This window comes from Vicugna pacos, unplaced genomic scaffold, assembly GCF_048564905.1.
Source record: "Vicugna pacos unplaced genomic scaffold, VicPac4 scaffold_20, whole genome shotgun sequence".
In the NCBI taxonomy this organism is placed as follows: Eukaryota; Metazoa; Chordata; class Mammalia; order Artiodactyla; family Camelidae; genus Vicugna; species Vicugna pacos.
In genome coordinates, this window is record NW_027328741.1 from 9,455,353 (window position 1) to 9,460,876 (window position 5,524).

Sequence of the window (5,524 nt, forward strand, 5' to 3'; positions counted from 1 at the left end):
ATTACAACAAATAAAATAGAAATAAAGAATATCATATGAGAATATTATGAAAGTTTATGGAAACAAACTGGATAACCTAGAGGAGACGGACTAGTTTCTGGAAACATACTGTCCACCAAGAATAAATCAAGAAGACACTGACTCCTTGAACAATCAGAGCACCAGAAATTAAATCAAAACAACAATATAAAACCTCCCTACAAATAACAGTCTAGAACCAGAAGGATTCAATGTAGAATTCTACAAAACATACAAAGAGGAACTCTTACCAGTGCTTCTCAAACTCTTCCAGAAGATTGAATAGGAAGGAATACTCCCAAAGTCATTCTATGAAGCCACAATCACCCTGATACCACAACCAGGAAAAGACACTACCAAACAAGAGTATCATAGGCCAATATCACTGATGAACACAGATGCCAAAATCCTCACTAAAATAGTAGCAAATAGAATCCAAACACAGAAAAAAGATTATATTTCATGACCAAGTGGAGATCATGCCAGGGACACAGGGGTGGTTCAACATATACAAGTCAATCAATATAATACAGCACATCAACAAGAGAAAGGACCAAAACTACATGATCATCTCAATAGATGCAGGAAAAGCATTTGATAAAATTCAACACAAACATGTGATAAATTCTCTCACCAAAGTGGGCATAGAGGGAACATAACTTAGCATCATGAAAGCTATAGATAACTAACCTACAGCTAGCATAGTACTCAAAGGTGAGAAAGTTAAAACCTTACCACTAAAATCTGGGACAAGACAAGGATGCACACTATCTCCACTCCAACTCAAGATAGGCTTAGAAGTCCTAGCCACAGCAATCAAACAAGAGAGTGATGTAAAAGGGATGCAAATTGGAAAGGAAGAGGTAAAAGTCTTACTATATACAGGTAATATGTTACTATATATAGAAAACCCTGCAAGATCCAGACAAAAACTACTAAGACTGATCAAAGAATACAGCAAGATAGCAGGTTATAAGATTAAGATACAAAAATCAGTGACATTTCTTTACGCTAACGATTCAGATAATACTATAGAGCTACAGTCAACATGACAGCACTAAATCGGCAGGAAAACATACATATAGGCCAATGGAAAAGAATAGAGAGCCCAGAAATGAACCCACAAAATCTTGGTCAGTTAATCTTCAACAAAGGAGGCAAGAAAGTACAATGGAATTGAGACAGAACCTTCAGCAACTTGTGAAGGTAAAATTGGACAGCAGCATGTAATTCAATGAAGTTAGAGCACTCCCAATGAAGCTAGAACACCACACACAACAATATAATCAGAATGGATCAAAGACTTAAACATAAGTCAAGATACAATAAACCTCCTTGAGGAAAATATAGGGAAAATATTATCTGACATAATTCTCGAAAATTTTCTCATAGAAGAAATAAAAACAAGAAAACCAAATGACACCTAGTGAAACTTACAAGCTTCTGCACATAAAGAAGCCGGAAATAAAACAAAAAGACAACCTACAGAATTTGGAAAAAAATTTGAATAAGAAACCGACAAAGGCTTGATCTTCAAAGTATATAAGCAGATCATCCAACTGAATAAGATAAAATAAACAACGGAATCCAAAAATGGGTAGAAAACCTAAACAAACGATTCTCCAAGGAAAGCACACAAATAAATGATCAAAAGGCACATCAGAAAATGCTCAATATCACTGATTATCAAAGAAATGCAAATCAAAACTACAGTGAGGTATCACCTTACACCAGTCAGAATGGCCATCATTCAAAAATCCACAAATGAAAAATGCTGGAGAGGCTGTGGAGAAAAGGGAACAATCCTTCACTGCTGGTGGCAATGCAGTTTGGTGCAGCCACTGTGGAAAACAGGATGGAGATTCCTCAAAAGCCTAGGAAGAGACTTACCATGTGAACCAGGAATCCCGTTCCTGGGCATATATCCAGAAAGAACCCTACTTCAGAATGACACCTGCACATCAATGTTCATAGCCAGCACTATTTACAATAGCCAAGACATGGAAACAGCCTAAATGTCCATCGACAGTTGACTGGATAAAGAAGAGGTGGTATATTTATACAATGGAATACTAGTCAGCCATATAAACCAACAACATAACGCCATTTTCAGCAACATGGATGCTCCTGGAGAAAATAAGTCTAAGTGAAGTAAGCCGGAACGAGAAAGAAATATAGCATATGAGATGGCTCATCTGTGGTATCTAAAAGCAAAGCAAAACAAAACAAAAAGGGCACAAATACAAAACAGAAATAGACTCGCAGACATAGAATACAAAGATTTGGTTGCCATGGGGCTGGGGGTTGGAAGAGATAGACTGGGAGGCCCAAATTGTAGAATACATAAACAGGATTCTACTGTATAGCATAGGGAATTTTATAAAAGATCTTACGGCAGCTCAAAGATGAAAAAGTGGGACAAAAAATGTATATATATTCATTGTAACTGAAAAATTGTGCTCTACGCTGGAATTGGAGACAAATTTGTAACTGACTGTAAATCAATAAAAAAAGTGAAAAATAGAAGAAGCATTATCCTAAATATTACATGTGTAAATATATATTATAGAGAAAAAATATGCTAAAAGGTAGTAAAACCAAAGATTTTGTTTTATGTTTTCTTTTTGAGATAAGCAATTCAAAAAACTTCTAGCCAGGTGCATCATGAATAAAAGGTAGATGCTCCAAAGGAATAAATTAAGAAATAAAAGTAGGGAAATAACAATTGTTATCTCAGATATACAAAATAGGGATCATTTTGTCAACACTTACATGCCAATAAACTGGCCAAATTAGAAGAAATGGACAAATGTCTAGAAAGAGACAGAGATAAGGAGAAACAAATAATTTGAAGAAACTGTTTACAAGAAGAAAGATAGAATCCGCATTTAAAAAAATTGTTGAATAGAAGTACAGATTTAAAGAGCTCCCTTGGAGAACTGTACAAAAATACAAAGCAGAACTAATACTCTTCAAACTATTCAAACATAGTGAAGATGTGGGAAACTCCCAAATAAATTCTATGAAGCTTTCATCACCCTGATAGCAAAACCAACTAAAAAAGCACGGGCAAAGGGAAATTCAAGCCAATATATTTGATAGATTTAAATGAAAAATTCGACAAAATATTATTAGCAAACTAAATCCAGCAATACCTAAAATGAATCATACACCATGATCAACTTGGATTTATTGCAGTTTCACAAGAAAGTTTCAACATACACAAATCAATCAGTTTGATACACCACATTAACAAAAGAAAAAAGAAAACGACATGGTCATCCCAATAAATCCATTAAAAGCATTTCATAAAATTCAACATTTATTTATTAAGACAGCAACAACAGCAAAAACAACAACAAAAACAATAGCAACAACAAAAATAGAAAACTCTTACCAAAATAGGATTCAGGAAATATATCTCAACATATATAAAGTCATTAATTACAGATCCACAGAAAACATAATATGCAAAAGTGAAAACCTGAAAGCCAAATTAAGGAAAAGACAAGGATGCCCACTTTCACCATTTTTATTAAACACATTATGGGAAGTTCTAGCAACAGTAATCAGACAAGAAAAAAAGTTATTCAAGTTGGATTGAATGAAGTAAAACTGTTATTATTTTAGATGACATGATAATCTATATAGGCATCTCTAAAGATTCTCCAAACAAAAACAACAAAAACTAACAAAGACATTTAGCAAAGTAGCATGATTCATGATTAATATACAAACACTGCCACATTATTTACACAAAAAATGAAATATTGCATAATTTTAAAAAATCCATATGAAATCAGATCAAAAAATGTAAAACCAATGAAAAATCCAACATAATAAAATAAATAGGACACTGATAAAGAAATTTGAAGATGATGCAAAGAAATGGAAAGAAATCTCAAGGTCACAGTTTTGAGGAACTAATATTGTTAAAATGTACATACTACAAAAGATGTCTACAGATATAAATTGATTCAGATCGAACTACATGATATTTTCCACAGAACTAAAGACAGTCCTATGATTTGTATGGAACTGCAAAAGAACCAGAACTGCAAAAGAAACAATGAGTTAAAAGAACAAAGTTGGAGGCATAACCTATAACCATCCCAGATCTCAGACTATATTGCAACAATACCATAATCAAAACACCACAATGCTGGAAAACAACCAAATATCTATATCACTGGAAAGTAACACAGAGACAGAAATAAAATATCACACCTATGGTCAACTAAATGATGACAAAGGAAACAAAAATATACAATGCCTTAAAGACAGTCTTCAGCAAGTGATGTTGAGAAAGCTAGACAGCTACAAGTAAATCAATGAAATTAGAACACTCCCTCACACTGTACAAAAATAAACTCAAAATGCTTTAAATTTCTGAATATAATATATTACACAATAAAAATCCTGGAAACTAACATAAGGAAAACAAGACATAAATTGTAGCAAAATTTTCTTATTTCACACTCCCAAGCTGAAAACAATAAAAACAAAATAAACAAAAAGGTCCTAATTAAATTGAAAATCTTCTACACAGCAAAATAAACAAAATGAAAGATGAACTTCCAAATGGGAGAAAACATTAGTATACAATGCAATCAACAAGAGGCTAATTTCTAAAATACACACATTGTTCATACAACTCCATTTCAAAAATCTACAAACAACTCAGCCAGAAAATGAGCAGTAAACAATTCTCTAAAGCAGACACACAGATGACAAACAGGAAAAAGAAAACATGCTCACCTTGCTAATCATTATACAAATGCAAGACAAAAATAAAATAATGTTTTACCTCACACTATTCAGAAAGTCTGTCATTCAAATGTCTACAAATAGTAAAGAATGGGGTGGTTGGGGAGAAAATGGAACTCTCCAACGCTGTTGGTGGGAATGAAAATTGGCGAAACCACTTTGGAACCAGTATGGAAGTTCCTTTAAATAATAAAATTAGACCTTTCATATGACACAACAATCCCACTCGTGGGCATATAAAACATAAATCCTGAAAACAAAGAATCCTAGAGTAAAAAATAAGAAGTACAGTCGACATTGGACTTAATATGATTCTACATATGTCTCCTCTGGCAAGGGAAGCAGAAGCAAAACTAACAAAATACGATTGTATCACTCTAAACAGATTTACACTGCAGAAGAAATGATGAATAAAATGAAAAATTAACAAACATAATGGGAGGATATATTTTCAAATTATATTTTCCAATCTAGTGTTAATATCCAAAATATATGGCAAACTTTTATGCCACATCAACAACAAAAAAGACAAAAAAATCCAATTAAATAAATGTTCATAAGAAGTGAATACATAGATCTGAATCAATTTTCTTTAGAAAACATAGAGTTGGCTAAATGACACATTAAAGTAAGTTCAGAGTTATAAATTATTACGAAAGTCATAAACCAAAAATGAGAAAAGACCTCACACTTGTCAGAAGGCTCTCATCAAAAAGAAAACAAATAGATACTGATGAGA